The sequence below is a fragment of the Capricornis sumatraensis genome, chromosome 1 (assembly GCF_032405125.1).
Source record: "Capricornis sumatraensis isolate serow.1 chromosome 1, serow.2, whole genome shotgun sequence".
Classification (NCBI taxonomy): domain Eukaryota; kingdom Metazoa; phylum Chordata; class Mammalia; order Artiodactyla; family Bovidae; genus Capricornis; species Capricornis sumatraensis.
The window spans coordinates 73,477,122-73,498,722 of record NC_091069.1 but is presented as its reverse complement, the minus strand read 5'-3'; the positions used below and the strand labels follow the sequence as shown (position 1 = coordinate 73,498,722).

Genomic DNA, 21,601 nt, shown 5'->3' with positions numbered 1-21,601 from the left:
TGGGGGACCTGGGTTCTATCCCTGGGTTGGGAAGATCCCCTGGAGAAGGAAATGGCAACCCACTCCAGTACTCTTGTCTGGAAAATTCCATGGATGGGGGAGCCTGGTAGGCTACAGTCCATGCGATTGCAAAGAGTCCGACATGACTGAGAGACTTCACTGGTTCACTGGTGTGTTTATCTTTAAGTAGCCTGTGAAACTGTACTCTTTTCCCACCTATCTTCCTGCTTTACTTTTCTTAAGAAATTAAGTGATCAGTGCTTCCAGGCAAAGTTGATCTTTGCCTGGCTCTGGGGGCAAGAGTTTTGATTACCCTAGACATTCTTGATAATTTTCTTCTAATGCCTGTGATTGGTTTAGGAAAAAGTCAATGAGACTGGAGGAAACATGCTGGGGAATTTGTAGGAAAGGGATGTAGATGCATGCGTGTGCACGCACACACACACACACACACATACACACAGTCCTAGCCTATTTGAGGACGCAGTTATATGAAGATATATGAAGCATATATGAAGGGATGCAAATTAAAAGACGCTTACTCCTTGGAAGAAAAGTTATAACCAACCTAGACAGCATGTTGAAAAGCAAAGATGTTACTTTGCCAACAAAGGTCCATCTAGTCAAGGCTATGGTTTTTCCAGTGGTCATGTATGGATGTGAGAGTTGGACTGTGAAGTAAGCTGAGTGCCAAAGAATTGATGCGTTTGAACTGTGGTGTTGGAGAAGACTCTTGAGAGTCCCTTGGACTGCAAGGAGATCCAGCCAGTCCATTCTGAAGGAGATCAGCCCTGGGTGTTCTTTGGAAGGAATGATGCTAAACCTGAAACTCCAGTACTTTGGCCACCTTATGCGAAGAGTTGACTCATTGGAAAAGACTCTGATGCTGGGAGGGATTGGGGGCAGGAGAAGAAGGGGACAACAGAGGATGAGATGACAGGATGGCATCACTGACTCGATAGATGTGAGTCTGAGTGAAATCCGGGAGATGGTGATGGACAGGAAGGCCTGGCGTGCTGCAATTCATGGGGTGGCAGAGTCAGACACAACTGAGCATTTGAACTGAACTGAACTGAAAGCTGTTGCACTTATCCTGTAATCACAACTAGACAAACCTAAGGAAAAAAACCAATGAATATGCTGAAGATAGCAGAGAGATGATGGCCAGGTACAAGAAAATCTGGAGAAGTCCAATTACCTGACTTCTAGATTTCTGATTCTGTAACATAATAAATTTGTAATTGTTTTCCTTGAAGATAAAGATTGAAACTAAGTCTTAACGTCTTCCCATCAATCTTATTTTTCAAGACTCTAGTAAAGGGCAGTATATTTCAGAGTACACAGTAAGCATTTAGGAAATTATCTCAGAGTATCTAAATGGGAAAAAACTGGATATTTTTAAAGGCTACTCAGTATGATGAAGCCAAACCATTAGTAAATCAATACACCTCCAAAGAAATTATATATGCACAATTAGATTGCTGGGAGAAATATCAATAACCTCAGATCTACAGATGACATCAAGCTAATACCAGAAAGCGAAGAGGAACTAAAGAGCCTCTTGATGAAAGGTGACTGATAGAGGAGAGTGAAAAAGGTGGCTTAAAATTCAATAGTCAAAAAACTAAGATCATGCCATCTGGTCCTGCCACTTCATGGCAAATAGATGGGGAAACAATCACAGATTTTATTTTCTCAGGCCCCAAAATCACTGTGGATGGCGACTGAAGTCATGAAATTAAAAGATGATTCCTCCTTGGAAGAAAAGCTTTGACAAATCTAGACAGTGTATTAAAAAGCAGAGATATCATTTTGCCAAGAAAGGTCCATCTATTCAAAGCTATGGTTTTCCCAGTAGTCATGGATGAATGAGAGAGTTGGATCATAAAGAAGGCTGAGTGCTAAAGAACTGATGCTTTTGAACTGTGGTGTTGGAGAAGACTCTTGAGAGTCCCCTGGACTGCAATGATATCAAATCAGTCAATCCTAAAGGAAATCAACCTTGAATATTCACTGGAAAGACTGATGCTAAACCTGAAGCTCCAATACTTTGGCCACCTGATGTGACGGATTGACTCACTGGAAAAGACCCTGATGCTGGGAAAGATTGAGGACAAGTGGAGAAGAGGATGACAGAGGATGAGATGGTTGGATGGCATCATCGACTTAAAGAACATGAGTTTGAGCAAGGTCCAGGAGGTAGTGAAGGCCAGGGAAGCCTGGTGTACTGCAGTCCAAGGAGTCTCAAAGAATCAGATACAACTGAGCGACTAAACAATAACAATCTAAATGGGAACAAACTGGACATTTTTAAGGCCATCCAGTATGATGAAGCCAAACCAATACTGAATTAATACATCACCAAAGAAATTATATATGCAGAATATGAAACTAACAATAATGACTGATATTTATTTTATTTTTTTGTGTGAATGTTTTTATCTGTTTATATTTATATAAGATAGTCAATAAGATCATTAGTTGTGGATTTTTTAAAATTTAAATTTATTTATTTTAATTGGAGGCTAATTACTTTACAATATTGTATTGGTTTTGCCATATATCAACATAAATTTGCCATGGATATACACATGTTCCCATTCTGAACCCTTCTCCCACATCCCTCCCAATACCACCCCTCTGGGTCATCCCAGTTCACCAGCCCCAAGCATCCTGTATCCCGCATGAAACCTGGACTGGCGATTTGTTTCTTATAAGATATTATACATATTTCAATGCAATTCTCCCAAATCATCCCACCCTCGGCCTCTCCCACAGAGTCCAAAAGACTGTTCTATATATCTGTGTCTCTTTTGCTGTTTCACATACAGGGTTATTGTTATCATCTTTCTAAATTCCATATATATGCATTAGTATACTGTATTGGTGTTTTTCTTTCTGACTTACTTCACTCTGTATAATAGGCTCCAGTTTCATCCACCTCATTAGAATGGATTCAAATGTATTCTTTTTAATGGCTGAGTAATACTCCATTGTGTATATGTACCACAGCTTTCTTATCCATTCATCTGCTGATGGACATCTAGGTTGCTTCCATGTCCAGGCTATTATAAACAGTGCTGCAATGAACATTGGGGTACACGTGTCTCTTTCAATTCTGGTTTCCTCGATGTGTATGCCCAGCAGTGGAACTGATGGGTCATAAGGCAGTTCGATTTCCAGTTTTTTAAGGAATCTCCACACTGTTCTCCATAGTGGCTGTACCACTTTGCATTCCCACCAACAGTGTAAGAGGGTTCCCTTTTCTCTACACCCCCTCCAGCATTGATTGCTTGTAGACTTTTGGATCACAGCCATTCTGACTGGCGTGAAATGGTACCTCATTGTGGTCTTGATTTGCATTTCTTGATAATGAGTGATGTTGAGCATCTTTTCATGTGTTTGTTAGCCATCTGTATGTCTTCTTTGGAGAAAGGTCTATTTAGTTATTTGGCCTGTTTTTTGATTGGGTCGTTTATTTTTCTGGAATTGAGCTGCAGGAGTTGCTTGCATAGTTTTGAGATTAGTTGTTTGTCAGTTGCTTCTTTTGCTATTATTTTCTCCCATTCCAAAGGCTGTCTTTTCACCTTGCTTATAGTTTCCTTTGTTGTGCAAAAGCTTTTAAGTTTAATTAGGCCCCATTTGTTTATTTTTGCTTTTATTTCCAATATTCTGGGAGATGGGTCATAGAGGATCCTGCTGTGATTTATGTAGGAGAGTGTTTTGCCTATGTTCTCCTCTGGGAGTCTTATCGTTTCTGGTCTTACATTTAGATCTTTAATCCATTTTGAGTTTATTTTTGTGTATGGTGTTAGAAAGTGTTCTAGTTTCATTCTTTTACAAGTGATTGACCAGTTTTCCCCCACTTGTTAAAGAGATTGTCTTTTCTCCATTGTATATTCTTGCCTACTTTGTCAAAGATAAGGTGTCTATAGGTGTGTGGATTTATCTCTGGGCTTTCTATTTTGTTCCATTGATTGATATTTCTGTCTTTGTGCCAGTACCATACTGTCTTGATGACTGTGGCTTTGTAGGAGAGCCTGAAGTCAGGCAGGTTGATTCCTCCAGTTCCATTCTTCTTTGTCAAGATTGCTTTGGCTATTCGAGTTTTTTTGTATTTCCATACAAATTGTGAAATTATTTGTTCTAGCTCTGTGAAAAATACCGCTGGTAGCTTGATAGGGATTGCATTGAATCTATAGATTGCTTTGGGTAGTATACTCATCTTCACTATATTGATTCTTCCAATCCATGAACATGGTATATTTCTCCATCTATTAGTGTCCTCTTCGATTTCTTTCACCAATGTTTTATAGTTTTCTATATATAGGTCTTTAGTTTCTTTAGGTAAATATATCCGTAAGTATTTTATTCTTTTCGTTGCAATGGTGAATGGGATTGTTTCCTTAATTTCTCTTTGTATTTTCTCATTATTAGTGTATAGGAATGCAAGGGGTTTCTGTGTGTTGATTTTATATCCTTCAACTTTACTATATTCATTAGCTCTAGTAATTTTCTGGTGGAGTCTTTGGGGTTTTCTATGTAGAGGATCATGTCATCTGCAAACAGTGAGAGTTTTACTTCTTTTCCAATTTGGATTCCTTTTATTTCTTTTTCTGCTTTGATTGCTGTGGCCAAAACCTCCAAAACTATGTTGAATAGTAGTGGTGAAAGTTGGCACCCTTATCTTCTTCCTGACTTTAGGGGAAATGCTTTTAATTTTTCACCATTGAGGATAATGTTTGCTATGGGTTTGTCATATATAGCTTTTATTATGTTGAGGCATGTTCCTTCTATTCCTGCTTTCTGGAGAGTTTTTATCATAAATGGATGTTGAATTTTGTCAAAGGCTTTCTCTGCATCTATTGAGATAATCATAGGGCCTTTATTTTTCAATTTGTTAATGTGGTGTATTTGTTAATGTGGCATTTTGTGCCCTTCCCAGGTCCGAGAAGCTCAGGTGATGAGGTGTTGGGTGAGCGCAGTCACTGCAACTTATCACCTCCCCTGTCCCTGCCCCTTGGTTTTCTGGCTGTACAACCGGTGCACCTTCTCAGGTGGATGTTGACTGTCCAGAACCCCAGGAAGTCTTAGTTAGCAAAGAAGCCTGCTTGCAGTTTGGTAGATAATGTCTCTCTGGGGCTGCAATTGCCCCCTTTCAGCTATGGCTGCCTGTCACTGGAGGGGGATAGTCTGCAGCTGGGTAGTTCTGTTCAGTCCTTTGTTCTGTGTGCGAGCCTGGCGGTGTGTTAGGGCTTTTCACACTGTCTGGTTTGCTAGCCCGTTAGTTCGGTCAGATTGCTCTCGGGGCATTCAGGCCCAGTCCTTACTCTAAGCAATGCAGCCCGCACCTCCCTGCCCAGCCCCCGCTTGCTAGTGGTGGGTGCAGGCGTCTGTGCTGCTTCTCCGCTGGGCGAGTTACCACTAGGCTTGTATTCTGTGGGTTTTAATCATTTATTTTTCCTCCCTGCTATGTGGCCCTCTGTGCTTCCAAGGCTCACCACAAACTCAGCAGTGAGAGTGTTTCCTGGTGTTTGGAAACTTCTTTCTTTTTAGACTCCCTTCCCTGGACAGAGCTCCAACCCTACCTCTTTTGTCTCTTTTTTTTTTGTCTTTTGTATCTTTTTCCTACCTCCTTTTGAAGACAATGGGTTCCTTTTCTGGGTGCCTGATGTCCTCTGCTGGCATTCCAAAGTCGTTTTGTGGAATTTACTCAGCGTTTAAATGTTCTTTTGATGAATTTGTGGGGGAGTAAGTGGTCTCCGATTCCTATTCCTCTGCCATCTTAGGATCGCCCCCCAATAGTGGATTTTTAAATATGTTTTTTCCCAGCATTTGTTTCACAGCAGAACTGAAGTACGTTATAAATTCCCTCACTTTTTATGCATACTTCAATATTTAGTGTAGGAGGCTCAGAAGAGTGAGGGAGAAAGAAGGGGAGGAAAGATGGAATAAAAGTTCATTTTGGAATCAGAAGCTGATTAGTAAGGAGACTAATTTTAAGAAATTCACTTTTGAAGAAACTCATAATTGATAACTTCCCACAGCTTAGTGTCAAGAGCTTTATTTTTAGTTGAACTAGTAACACAGGAAACAATTAGACATCATCACCAACGTTTTCATGCATTAATGCCAGCACAAATTAACTCCTACCACTAGAAATACTCCTTCTCTTGGTCACAGTCTGTGAAGGGTATGAGTTACTGCACTTAGGGCATAATTATGTCTCCTTGCCTACATAAAACTGACACACAAAAATCAATATTAATTAAAAAAAGATAAGAACTGTCCTCATTATCTTATTTAGCTGTCTCTCCAAACTGAGGTTATCATTTATGACAGAGATATATCAGAGTTCAGACTTAACTGATTCTGGTTGCCAAATAATAAATATTCATTTTTCTAATTGTGTCTAAGTACCTGTTTCCCTAAGAATTGTTATTTATAGTGCCACCTAGAAAAAGGATCCCATAAAGTTCATATTGAATATCTAAGACAGTGCCATATTATCTTTTTTTTTCTCTTCAACACACCTGTATTCTCCATTCTCCTCCCTACTTCTCCCCCAAACACATCTACTATGAGAAAAAAAAAAAAAAAAAATTCTCAGAAGCCTGTAATCATTGTGCCCTATACAGATAAAATGAATGCAACTTACATCTTCTACCTTAAACATTCATATATGTTTAATTTCATTATGTTAGATTTATTTTAATGTAAAAGTAATGACACATTATGTTCACCTGGTGGCTTTGCAAATGTGTGCTTGCATTTGTGAAGTCTCAGGATACCTCTATTTCTTGCTACTTTATCTCCCTTTTCTCCATGCCTCAGGGCACTCTCCATGAAGAAAGTAGTAACAATCCCAGCAAATGTTACCATCGCTGAGATTATTTACTTTCGAAAACACACCCTAATCATGTCAAACACACTGACCATCAGGAACAGGAAAAGCAAGGTTGGAGTCTCCTCTATCTTTTCCTTGATGCATTCCTTTACCAATTTTGAACCAGTCAAATGTTCCAGTTTTTGTTCTAACTGTTCCTTCTTTTCCTGCATACAGGTTTTGCAAGAGGCAGGTAAGGTGGTCTGGTATTCCCAACTCTTTAAGAATTTTCCAGTTTGTTGTGATTCACACAGTCAAAGAGTTTTGCATAGTCAATGAAGCAGAAGTAGATTTCTTTTTTCCTGGAATCCTCTTGCTTTTTATATGATCCAACAGATGTTAGCAATTTGATTTCTGGTTCCTCTGCCTTTTCTAAATCCAACTTGCACACCTGAAAGTTCTCAGTTCACGAACCGTTGAAGCCTAGCTAGGAAGATTTATGCTCAAAGTATAGCAAAATAAAGTCTAGTTAACAACCTCTTTTTGCTAAATATTCCAGAAGGAAAGAAATTTATATTTAACATTTAAAATATGTGGGTGTATCTTATGTAATATATTTTTGCCTTCAAGTTGTTACTCACAAATAGAGTACATGGGCTCTGCAATCTGAGTAGTTTGGTTTGGGTTAGAAACCTAAGTCTGCGTAATCATAGGCAAATTATTTAATCTCCCATTCTCAGGGTTCTAACCTCTAAAAGGGCATAATATTAGTACTTATCTACTAGGTCCCTTGAGAAGATTGAATAAGTGCTTAATCAATGGCAATTGCTACTCTTAGTAAGTGATAATATTGGCAGAGTCTTGGACTCACAGTCATGTAGGCAAAAAATTTCAGGAAATATTCTCCAAAACATTACTTATTTCCACCTTTTTATTCAAGGTGAGGAAATTTAATTTTCTAAAGTCAGCAGACAGACCCAGGGCCCTTCAATTAGCAGCTGGCATAAACTGGACAACTGGAGATGTCTTGTTCAAGGCGACTAGAATTTGTGGTAGCACATTTCAAAATGTAGCAGGAGGAAAAAAATAAGGAATGAAGGTGATTTCCAAAGTAATATTGACTTTCCCCTTATAGAAAGAGATGGCTTAGACAATCAGCAGTTAATTATCCTTGGAAAAGGTGTGTTTTGTCTTCTATGACAGAACTTTTTTTGTTTGTTTTTATTTTTGCTTTAGTGAGGTGATTAGCTATTTGAACTAGAGTTTAAGTCAGTCTCTACCTCACGCTTTTGTTGCTCTTTGTACAGTTTAAATATAAATGTCCTGGTTTCCTTCCAGGAATTTAGCGAGTTTTGTGCTTGAGGTCACTGAAATTAAAAAAAAAAAAAAATGCGTAGTCTATTTACAGAATTAATAAGGAGTTGCCAATGGAGGAGGGAAACTAAATCTAGGAAACTGGTCACCTATTTTTGTCAGAAAATATTTCAAATGAGATAATGTCTTGGCTCAGTTGTTTATGTTAGCTGAGAAACGGGAAAGAAAAGTTGGGGGAATGTTTGAAGAAAGAGGGGAGCATTTTAATGATTAGAATTTAATGACCATTAAATACATAGCAGACTTAATGTGAAGCTTTTTTCATTTCAATTACTTTTTCCAGAAACTCAATGAAAAAGGCAAACTGCAGATGAAAGAAAAAAGCATATCAGTTAATTCAACAAGTAATGAAGATATGAAAAAAAAAAGAAATTGAACTGTCTGATTCAACTGTCACATGATTTTTAAAATGCTCATTAGAGTCCCATCATTTGCATTGTTTCTTTATTGATTAAGAAAACTCTAAAATTCCTTTTGGTGTTAAATAAGAATCTACCTTGGATGAGAATGAGAAATAACTGCTTTAAACTGAATGTTATTCAGTAACAAATGGTTTAATAGCAAATTTTCAGAGAATTACACCTTTATGAGAGAATGTGGATACATGGAAACAATTTTCTCCCTAACAGAATCACCATATACTGACTAGTCTTTGACCTCTTTAGCTCAATATTGTCCTGAAATCAGAGTCAACGCAAAACAGGAGTCTTTATAAATCCACAGCTGTGAGGGGTTGGAATTGTTATTTCCATTTACACATCCTTTGAGAATACCTCTGTACCAGTCAAGACCTAAGCCACACAATTTAAAAAGTAGTACTTACGAAGTATGTCTTTATAGTCAGAAGACTATGTAATAGCAATATTTTTTTTAATGAAAAGAGCAAAAAATATAAATGCCATGAAAGCTAGTTTCTAGTATTTTGATTAAAACACAATAACATTTTAATAATGAATCAGAGGAATAATATTTGTAAGAACAGGAAATCTCCAATCTGGAAGGAACACAATATAGAGAGCATGTAAGAGTAAAAGGGGCCTTGGAGATCTTTCTCAAAGGTGATCATTTCCCCAAATAGGACTAAATGGTAAGCTATATTAGGGAATGTTTTATTTATAATAATAATAACAATCATAATAATACTAGAAGACATTATTAATAATCACAAGTCTTATTCCTTGAGAATGTATTAAAGCTAATGCACTATGCTCAGCACTTTTCATTCATTTCTATTGATCTTTGTAAACTTGTTTCCCCATTTTATAGATGAACAAATTGAGGTCCAGATTAGTTAAAAGATTTCTCCAGAGCAAAATCTAGGTAGAGAGGTTTTACCTCTTTAATGGTCTTGTATGGAGTTTTAGATTATGAATACATATTCATAATGATGTAATTATGGTTATGAAACTGAAAAAATGCTGTTCTTTTCTTACAAAATAAATACAAACTTAGCATGGAAAGTTAAAGGCAGCATGAAATAGTACAGGATAAAGTTAACTTGCTATCAAAATTACTGCAATAAAAACATTACAAAGAAGTTTTTCTCAAATCAAAAGATGTTAACTAAATCATAATTTTCTGACTGAATCATCCGACATTTCTCTATTCACTGCTTTGTGTTTCACATCCTGTCCTCTCAATGAATGGCAACTATGCGCAGGCATTCCTCAACTGAATATGCGGCTGGAAGGCATGGAGCATCATGATTAATTAGACAGGCTTCAGAATCCAACCAGCATGATGGCATTCTGGCTGCATCACTTGCTAGTTCTGCAACTTTGGGCAAGATACTTAATCCCTCTAAATCACTGTTACTCATCCATAAAATGAAGTTGATAATGGCCTCTACATGAAATTGTTATTGGTAGGATTCAACGAGATAACGTAAGTGAAGGGCCAGCATGGTATGTGGCCCATGGTTAGCCCTCAGTCATTGATAGACACTTTTACATTTATGGATGCCCCTCTGGGAGCTGAAAGGAACTGCCTTAACTTTTCCCTCTATAGAAGCCATTTCTATTGAATGCCTTCCATTCCTTTCATTTCCTTTTCTTCACTTTTTCTTTACATTAAGGAATTCAAATCTAACTTGAACATGGCCTTATTCTTTCTGTCTTGGCATAGCCTGTCATTCTTTACTCACCTAAGGGTTAACAGATGGTGGTGAGAGATACGGTGACAACTAAGAAGCTCATAGGCAAGATTATAGGATCCTCTCCTCTCACTATCATTGGAACCCTCTAGTTCAGCTTCCTCCTGCTCAGATCACAAGAGTAACAAACAGCGATTGGACCGTAAAGGAGTCCCATTCAATTTCCGACTACATCATGTTATCTTGGCATCTAACGTTATAATTGGACTTTGCCAGTTTGACAAAGTTTTAACAATGGTGGTTGCACAATACTACCTGCCTCAGGGACATTAAGGGTTAAGGAGACTTCTGGGAACTCATTGCAGCAATGAAGCAGTGATGTCTGAGTTTCGAGCAACTAGTTCACAAAGGTACTTTTGAAACAGTCCACTCAGAGACTGGGGGCTGGCTTTCCTTTTGTTGTTGTTGACTGAGGCCTCCATGGCCACTAGAGCTTTGCTATGCATCATCTCCCTTATCAGAGGCTTTTAAAGCTCAGTTCTAAAATGACTGCTTTTCAAGGGCAGGACAGTATTCTCCTTTACTCCTACAGTATCTGCACAGAGTGTCTAGAAGTGAGAAAGACCATTTCAAGTGCTGATCAATACCCTGTTGGGGAAGATAGATGAAGGCAGCAGGTGGAAAGCAGAGTTAAAAAAAAAAAAAAAAAAACAGCAGGTATGAGAACAGCTGAACACTCCAGTTAGCTTCCTTAACCCATTCAGTGTAGCTGGAGTCTGCTCACACTTCTGTTTAAAGCAAAGAAAGCGAATTCCAGGAAGTATGTTAAAGTATACAAATGAACCCCACTCATAGACTACTCTCACATGCTCTGTGTTCAAAGCTGATTGAGACAGAGACTAGCACAAGAAGGTATGCAATAGATCATCTAGGTTTCACAGGGATCAGAAAAAGATGACCACAGCTCAGAACTGGCTTTGTATACAGGACTTTGGCCTCTAGCTTTGTCTTCTGAAGAATTTCTTCCCTGGCATTTAGAGTTTACTTGGTATATTCCTGATTGTTGGGACAGGAGTGGGGAGGACCAGGCAAATGAGAGAACAGGAAGGGAGCCAAGGACATTCACATTTGGGGATGATGTTCCCCCAATTCCTATAGATCTCTTTGTCAATGTATGGAGGAAATAGATGCCTCCCTTTTTATTTTCTCTTGTTTTGGGGCACATCATAGATAATCAACTATATCTGCTGGATTTTTGAGGGTTCCACTTCCTTCCTTGGTCCTCTTTCAAGTCCATTTAATCTTACCCCAAGCCAATCTATATGGTGATATTCCAGGTATGATTCCTATTTCAAAGCCAGTGAAGCCACAGCTAATACATCTAGTCTTTTCTTTCTAACAAACTTCAATAACTCTTCTTGAGGCATGTCAAGATTCAATTTTCTTTGGTAATTTTCTATAGTTCATTATCCATGAATGAGCTTTTCCACACAGGTAATAATGATAATAAAACAACAGTAATAATACCAATGGGGCTTCCCTCGAGGCTCATTGGTAAAGAATCTTCCTGCAAAGGCGGGAAACAAGGGTTTGATTTCTGGGTCAGGAAGTTCCTCTGGAGAAGGAAATGGCAACCCACTTCAATATTCTTGCCTGGGAAACACTGTGGACAAAGGAGCCTGGTGGGCTACAGCCCAAGGGTCGCAAAAAAGTCAGAAAAAATTTAGCAACTAAACGACAACAACAATAACACCAATCCTTTTAGTTACTACCCTTCTAATTCTTTTATACACATTACTTCATTTAATCCTATGAACAACTCTATCAGGCAGACAAATTACTAGCACTGTTTTACAGAAGAGAAATGAAGCACCCATGGCTCACAGCTAAGGGTGTGAGCCCGAAGAGTCTGTTTCCTACATATCATCAGCTGCGTCTGGGCTGCTGCTGGGCACTACTGCCTCTGCAATGACCATAAACAGCCTTTTATTTTTAACTGTACTATGCACCATTCATGATATTAAAGATTTCACAAGTATTATTCCACTTAATTTCAAAAACAATATCATCAGCGAGGCACTGCCCTTACTAAAAGATGAGAAACAGAGATTTGGCAGGGGTTGGTTGTCAGAGGTCAAGTTAAACAATCAAGACTAGCATCCATGTTTCTCTAACTCCAAAGGCTATAATTTCAATCATCACCCCATCCTGGCCTACCCAACTACTCCTGAACATACAGTAGGCCTCCTTTGGCACATGGTGCAGCAGCAGTGAGGTTAAAAACAAGTATGATTATGCATTATTTTATTACTACTATCTCTATGAATAAAATGTCTATTTGATTTTCATTTAACCTCAAAAGAATCTGATTACTGAAACAACCATTGAAGAATTATTGGCAATTATGTTCTGTAATTATGGCTCCTGTTAATGACATTAGTGTGCAGCCTTTCATATTTAGTCCTATTAATTAATCCCCGTAAGCGAGAAAGTTGTAATCAATACAACAAAGGCACCACGGTAAATTATAAATAATCCCCAAATCCTTCAAATAGTTTTCAAGCCTCCTTCGGTTTCCTTGGTTTGGACACACTTAGTTTGGAAGCTGGAGAAGTCTGCAGTAACTGATAGCTTCTCACCAAGAATCACCTGTTTCACTGGTGCACCTAATCAGGCAAATGTTTAAAACTGGAGTACGGATGCCACTGACAAATATACATTTCTGTAGGGTAATAAAAATAATTAACTGATTGAGTCCTGAGACCCCCAAATCAGAGATACAACTTTTCAATTCGCTGAGCAATATACTGCTTCAGTTCAGTTCAGTTCAGTCGCTCAGTCGTGTGCGACTCTTTGCGACCCCATGAATCGCAGCATGCCAGGCCTCCCTGTCCATCACCAACTCCTGGAGTTCACTCAGACTCACATCCATCGAGTCAATGATGCCATCCAGCCATCTCATCCTCTGTCGTCCCCTTCTCCTCCTGCCCCCAATCCCTCCCAGCATCAGAGCCTTTTCCAATGAGTCAACTCTTCGCATGAGGTGGCCAAAGTACTGGAGTTTCAGCTTTAGCATCATTCCTTCCAAAGAAATCCCAGGGCTGATCTCCTTCAGAATGGACTGGTTGGATCTCCTTGCAGTCCAAGGGACTCTCAAGAGTCTTCTCCAACACCACAGTTCAAAAGTATCAATTCTTTGGCACTCAGCCTTCTTCACAGTCCAACTCTCACATCCATAGATGACCACAGGAAAAACCATAGCCTTGACTAGACGGATCTTTGCTGGCAAAGTAATGTCTCTGCTTTTCAATATGCTATCTAGGTTGGTCACAACTTTTCTTGCAAGGAGTAAGTGTCTTTTAATTTCATGGCTGCAGTCACCATCTACAGTGATTTTGGAGCCCCCCAAAATAAAGTCTGACACTGTTTCCACTGTTTCCCCATCTACTTGCCATGAAGTGATGGGACCAGATGCCATGATTTTTGTTTTCTGAATGTTGAGCTTTAAGCCAACTTTTTCACTCTCCACTTTCACTTTCATCAAGAAGATTTTTAGTTCATCTTCACTTTCTGCCACAAGGGTTCAGGTAACATCTATTGTCAGTGAGTGTCTGGTCTCAGTTTTGCAGAAGTTGAACACAGCTAGTGTGTCAAACGCTGAAAGTTCAACAAAGAAAATTTCCTGAGAGCTCAATCTCACAGATAGACAAGACAAACAGGCATACTGACAGTGATGCCAGGAATTGATGATTTGTGAAAAACAGGTTTCTGAATCTAATGTTTTTCAAAATCTCCCAATCCATTCTTATATTTACTTCCACATACTTTACCAACCACCTATGTTGATACACATTAGATTTCTAAAATGGCTAAATTTATATATTTTATCTGAGATAGCTACTGCTATAGTTGTTCAAAGATGCTACAAGCAGCCTCAGAAGTAGCCCATTTCAAAAAGGTGTAGCACAACAATCCACTCTGCATCATGGATGGAACTAAACTAGTTGGTTTCTGAGGCCCTGATTTATGTTAGTCTAAAAGTCAAAGAATCCTGTTTTTTTTTTTTTGCCACAGAGGAAAGAGTCAGAACTTGATCCCTATTGGCATCCCATGTCCTTACTTGGTTGCATTCTTGTTTTCAATGATTTCCCAGGAGATAGTGAATAACCCTCAGCAGCTGCCCAGCCTCAGAAACCATTTGGGAGGAGGAAATAGGGGCTCAGAATAAATATCTATCAAAGCATCATCACATCAGATATAACAGAAAACTAGGTCATCTTTAAAGGATCCAGAAAGAGGAATAATATGACAAATTTAGACTGAATATATATTGGGACCTTAAGTAAATAATTGTTAATGGAGAAATCAATCTAACTGGCCATTTACATGAATTAGTTTATAAATTTATGATATTCAAGATCTGGAAATAGCCTTAAAGGTCATCTGAAGCTATCTTTCCATTTACAAATAAGGGAGCTGAAAGTCAGATAGACTAAGGAACTTGGCCAAGGTTACCCAGTAAATCAATGATTGAAGTAGGCAAGGAACAGGGACATCTTAAGCACACCATCTGATGCCACTCTCAAACTGAATGGTAGATTCAATTTTAAAAGTTTTAAAGACAGAATGATATTAAGTTCAGTTCAGTCACTCAGTCGTGTCCAACTCTTTGCGACACCACAAGGTACAGCACACCAGGCCTCCCTGTCCATGACCAACTCCCAGAGCCCACCCAAACCCATGTCCATTCAGTCGGTGATGCCATCCAACCATTTCATCCTCTGTCATCCCCTTCTCCTGCCTTCAATCTTTCCCAGCATCAATGTCTTTTCCAATGAGTCAGCTCTTTGCATGAGGTGGCCAAAGTATTGGAGTTTCAGCTTTAGCATCAATCCTTCCAATGAACACCCAGGCCTGATCTCCTTCAGAATGGACTAGTTGGATCTCCTCACAGTCCAAGGGACTATCAAGAGTCTTCTCCAACACCACAGTTCAAAAGCATCAATTCTTCTGTGCTCAGCTTTCTTTATAGTCCAACTCTCACATTCATACACGACCACTGGAAAAACCATAGCCTTGACTAGACGGACCTTTGTTGGCAAAGTTATGTCTCTGGTTGGTCATAACTTTCCTTCCAAGGTGTAAGCATCTTTTAATTTCATGGCTGCAATCACCATCTGCAGTATTTGGACCTAGAAAAATAAAGCCAGCCACTCTTTCCACTGTTTCCCCATCTATTTGCCATGAAGTGATGGGACCAGATGCCATGATCTTCGTTTTCTGAATGTTGAGCTTTAAGCCAACTTTTTCACTCTCCACTTTCACTTTCATCAAGAGGCTCTTTAGTTCTTTGGCACTTTCTGCCATAAGGGTGGTGTCATCTGCACATCTGAGGTTATTGATATTTCTCCCGGCAATCTTGATTCCAGCTTGTGCTTCCTCCAGCCCAGCGTTTCTCATGATGTATCGTGCATATAAGTTAAATAAGCAGGGTGACAATATACAGCCTTGACGTACTCCTTTTCCTATTTGGAACCAGTCTGTTGCTCCATGTCCAGTTCTAACTGTTGCTTCCTGACCTGCATACAGATTTCCCAGGAGGCAGGTCAGGTAGTCTGGTATGCCCATCTCTTTCAGAATTCTCCACAGTTTATTGTGATCCACACAGTCAAAGGCTTTGGCATAGTCAATAAAGCAGAAATAGATGTTTTTCTGGAACTCATTTGCTTTTTTGATGATCCAGCAGATGTTGGCAATTTGATCTCTGGTTCCTCTGCCTTTTCTAAAACCAGCTTGAACATCTAGAAGTTGACAGTTCATGTATTGCTGAAGCCTGGCTTGGAGAATTTTGAGCATTACTTTACTAGCAACTGTGCAGTCTTTTGAGCATTCTTTAGCATTGTCTTTCTTTGGGACTGGAATGAAAACTGACCTTTTCCAGTTTCGTGGCCACTGCTGAGTTTTCCAAATTTGCTGGCATATTGAGCTCAGCACTTTCACAGCATTATCTTTCAGGATTTGAAACAGCTCAACTGGAATTCCATCACCTCCACTAGCTTTGTTCGTAGTAATGCTCCCTAAGGCCCACATAACTCTACATTCTAGAATGTCTGGCTCTAGGTAAGTGATCACACCATCGTAACTATCTGGGTTGTGAAGATCTTTTTTGTACAGTTCTTCTGTGTATTCTTGCCACCTCTTCTTAATATCTTCTGCTTTTGTTATGTCCCTACCATTTCTGTCCTTTATTGAGCCCATCTTGTTTCCTTGGTATCTCTAATTCTCTTGACGAGATCTCTAGTCTTTCCCATTCTCTTGTCTTCCTCTATTTCTTTGCATTGATTGCTGTAGAAGGCTTTCTTATCTCTGCTTGCTATTCTTTGGAACTCTGCATTCAAATGGGTATATCTTTTCTTTTCCCCTTTGTTTTTTGCTTCCCTTCTTTTAACCGTTATTCGTAAGGCCTCCTCAGACAGCCAGTTTGCTTTTTTCATTTCTTTTTAGGCATACTCTTAAGATTCATATTTTAAGATGAAAGATTTCACCCTAACATCACTGACAATCATTGCCAGCATGTCTCCTCCATCTTGTTAGTAAGCAGAATTAAGATGTGAGTAGATATTGGGAGTGTGACCTATACTGCCACACCCTGGGACAGGAGACCTTACAAGATACTGTAGTTCGTATTCTACTGTCAACAACTTTTATACAAACTGAAATAATAATGATGACGATGATGACAGGTGACAATAACAGAAGTCTACAGTGTTTTAAGGCCAAATTTCTCATATAAACTTCAGGGCCCTTCTCTGACCAGTAATCATTTTTTATTTATTTAATTTTTGGTGGTTTCCCTAGAGTTTTACTTTAGATTTTAACTATACATTTTTTGTTTGTTTCAATTATTTACCACCAATTAAGAATTCTAAAATTTCACTTTAAATTGGAGTGCTCTTTTCTCATAAGTAGCCACTAAATGTTGAAACATAGGAAAAAAGGAAAAAAGAAGGCAAGGCAGGCAACCCAAAATATTCCTTTCCTGCTTGGCTGAGCAAAGTTGGTGTTCCCAACTTTGCTTTAATGTTTCCTTATTCCAGCACAACTATCAAAATTCCTATGCAAGTGGCTCTTCTAACCACCACCAAAGTAGCTATACAAGTGCTATTTAGCTAGCCTAAGTGAATGTAGATTTCCTTGAAATTAAAAGCAACTTTCAGAGACATGGAGAGGGACTTATGTCTGCATTATTGGATGGGTCACAATGGCAAGTTAAGCTTTGAATTCCTAGAGTCTAAGTTTTGACCTGATGGAAATCAAGATATGCCAATAGCAGTGATTATAAAAATGATGTCATGATCAGAAAACAAGCTTATGTACATAAAAGTGTGATGGAGGAACTGAAGGGAATAGCTGATGACACTGACATTCCCAAAGAGGATGATGGTTTTTGGCCTCCTCCTAACCAAGTACAGTAGCAGAAGCTTGAAATCGTCATTGGAGATGAACACATTTCTTTCCCAACATCAAAAATTGGTTCCCTTATTAGTGTCAATCAATCCAAGGATCCAGAAAACTTATGGGTATTTTATCATCTTCCCTGGGACCTGAAGTGTTTGCTCTATGGTCTTATTGGATACACTTCAACAGGAAGCCAATCTAGATTGAATACTGGTGTTGACATCAGCGGGTGTGAGTAGCTGCTTTCAAGGACCATTATCAGGACAGTGTCGTGTATATAAGGGCAATATTCTTTATAAACTATAAATGACTGTCTTTAATAAATGTGTAACCAAAAAAAGCAGTTTTAACTTAACTTCAAAAGGAATGAGAAATAAATCTTCAGAATGTCATACTCAACAACTATGCTTCTTAAAGCAAAATATATAAAATGCATTGTCGAGGACAGATACTCCCTCATGAATGATGTTATGGGATTGGCCCTTTCTCTGTTATATTCACTCTTTCTGGTTATATAATAAGAATACATTTGGAGAAAAAAATAAGACAAAAGAAAATATTCTGATTTAAGAAGAGGGTAAAGGTGGGAGATGGCAGTGGCACCATGGCATCTGAGATCTACCTGAAGGTTCTGAGAGATGAGTCTCTTACTTGTGCAAAGCTGGGCCTGGGAAAGCCTTGTTGCTGATGTTGTTCAGTTGCTAAGTTGTGTCTGACTCTTTGCAACCCCGTGGACTGCAGCACACCAAGCCTTCCTGTCACTCACCATCTCCTGGAGTTTACCCAAGGTTCATATCCATTGAATCGAGGATACTAGTGAACCATCTCATTGAATTTATTGTTTTCCAAGCATGTTTGGTCACATTTAAAGAACTGCTTACATTGCTTTAAATAAATAATAGCTTACTACTTGAATATTTACTTATTACTTGAATCAGAGGCTGAGATGGCTGGACAGCATCACCAATGCAACGAACATTAACTTCAGCAAACTCTGGGAGATGGTGAAGAACAGGGAGGCCTGGCATGCTGCAGTCCATGGGGCCACAAAGAGTTGGACACAGCTGGACGACTGAACAACAGCAAAACTTGAATATTTAGCCCATTGAACACTATAATATACACTCACAGTTGTGAATGAATAAATTTGTGTTTTCCCTTGAAAGTGGGACTGAGTTAGCAAAGTGCACCCTCTTCAAGAAAGAATTCTCTAGGGAGAATGTCTAAGAAGAATTTCATCTTCTCCCAAAGGAGGGCTTGAATAGACACTGGGGGAAATAAACTTCCAAGTGATAGCAGCAAAACCTAGCTGTTGGTGCAAGTCACTTTGGCTTGAATGGAAAATAACAAACTCTTGCCAGCAAACATGCACTGGTTGCAATTCTCAGGGCAGAAATAGGGTCCAGCTCACATACCACCTTTTGTAAGTACAGGCTCTTGAAACAGCACATGGTCAGTGCTCCTTGATTGTACAAAGGTATGGAAAAGTGCGCATGCTCCCCAGTTTCAGTGATGGTTCCAGTATTAGAGAGTGGAAGAATCTCTCCAAAGCTTTCTAACAGCCTTCTTATCCTTCTCCAGAAAGCAGAGGAAAAATAATCATTGAACAATGAGACATTTTCCAGATGAAAGATGAACTTAGAATATGAATCACTTAAGCAAAACTTTCTGTAGGTGTTGCTTCTCCAGGATGATTAAGAGAAGGCCCATCAGACCTGTTCTGAGGGGTGAAGCAACAGATACTCTGTATCATCCAGCATGGTGCCTAGCAAACAGTAAGAAACAGGAAATAGTTCCTAATGAAATCAAAACCAACTTTCCCACTTCAGAACAGTTACCCTGAACACAGAAGCTGTTAAAGCACTGGTTTATGCAGAGGTTGTTACAATGTTGATTCAGACAAACAGTCCCTTTTAGCTCTGTTAGTCTTAACTCAATTGAATTATTTTATGAAGAAAGCCAAAAACATAAACTCATATAAATTAAAATAGCTAAGTGAATGAGTGAGTGAGCCATTGTTGCTCAGTTGTTTCTGACTCGTTGCGACCCCATGGATGGGAGCCTGCCAGGCTTCTCCATCCATGGAATTCTCCAGGCAAGAATATTGGAGTGGTTGCCATTTCCTTCTCCTAAAATAGGTAAAAGGGCACCCAAATCCTCAAGAAACACCCATTCTCTGGCTTATTTTTCATCTCCATTTGTATAATGATTCCTTTGCTCCCAGGTTCACAAAGTTTAGCCTTCTGATGATGTAAATATACCTCACAAGGTATTAACCTCTGCCAATGGAAATAATAATGTAATTGATTTAGTACTATGATTATTTAGCATATGAACATGTGCTCATTGAGAAAAAATGATGTCTGGACAACTGACATTGCATTTTTTGCCAAATAACAAGCTGATGTTCATAAAATCTTACTGGAGAGCAACCGATGCTAACTATAGGATTTCAAACTGCTGATTTGCAGAGATGAATCACGAAGCAGTCTACATTGTGTGGCTAATCAGAATTCCCATCCTTACCCGTGCTCTGAAAAGAAGCCTAAATTTTTTATTGGAAGCCACTGTGAAAAGCTTTCATTAATTTAAATTTCAGAACAGATTTCTCCCCATTATGTGTATTCAACTAAAGGCTTATTAAATACAACGCCATGATAAAAGTGGACAAATAGCAGGTTCATCCAAGGCATCCATTTTGTTTTATTCCAGGATCCAGAGGGAGGCATTGAAAATTCAGGGACTACTGCCACACTTAGAAACCTTTTAAAGACTAGAAAGAATTGGTAATAATTTAGTGATTTCTATTCCTCTACAATTTGTTTAAAAACATGTGATGTAAATGACTGCCTGTTCCTTAAAACTGCCCCCAAATTAAGCAATATAATAACTGCTAATTAGATGCATTTAATTCTAATTTAAAAACCATCTTTACTTGCTCTTTGAAGAAATATTATTCAACTGAATCCTATTATATCTGACATGGTTTATTTATTACACTTCATCTGAGGAAAAAAAAAAGTGCATATCCAAAAAGCATATTTTTTAATCCTGATAATAACTTACTTATACACTTCAAAAGTTTAGAGGTTTAATATTATTTGAACTTGGTGAAAAGTATGTAAAATTTCTCCCTTCTGCTTTTCATATTTGGGGGGAGAAAGAAAGACTCTATTAGGGTTTTCAAGATGGCTAAGCTTGTAGAACAAAAATAAGAAGCAGGGATAAAATAAGCCTGAGATGGTATAATTCTCATGATTTTATATATCTTTACAGGAGAGGAACAGGTTTTGAGGAAATGGCAATGGGAAGTAGACGTGCTGAGCATGTTAAACAGGGAAGGCTCCAGCAAAAACAAATGAGATGTGAGGTGCCCTCCATTAAGGCCAACACAAAAGGAGAAGAGAAAACGACAGAGTCAGGACAGCAGACAAATAACTAAGCCCTCTCAGTGCATCTTCGTTTGTAGTCCAGCCTGGCAGTGAAACACCAGGGGCTCCGTCACCCACTTACACGTCAGTTTCACATGATAGACTGTTATTATTAGCAGCATTATTATGACCATTTCCAGTTATCTCTACTCTTCTTATCTCCCTCCTGAAGCTGTTATAAGAGATTACTCAAAAAGGGAAGGAAATAAGTATCCAAAAAGGTTAAAGTAGGAAAAACTGCATGTTTTCAGAAAACTTTATAAAGACTGATGAAGCAGGGGAATAAAAAGAATAAAATGATTATATCATGTTCCATGTAGTCTGACAAGGTAATCCCTAAGTAGGAGAATTTCTTCTCAGCTGCAAATTTCTAGCTGTATATAGAGTGTGACTGACAAGCCACAAACATAAATTAATGAA

The 21,601-nt window shown here is 38.7% G+C and overlaps 1 protein-coding gene and 1 pseudogene across 17 annotated transcripts in view; one reads left to right on the top strand and one right to left on the bottom strand.

The window, feature by feature from the left end:
• The window catches only part of NRXN1 (neurexin 1), a 1,215,464-nt gene that overhangs the window by 875,416 nt on the left and 318,447 nt on the right, over positions 1–21,601 (bottom strand). The gene's annotated exons all lie outside the window — the stretch shown is intronic.
• On the top strand, positions 17,514–17,952 carry LOC138078538 (protein mago nashi homolog pseudogene; annotated as a pseudogene).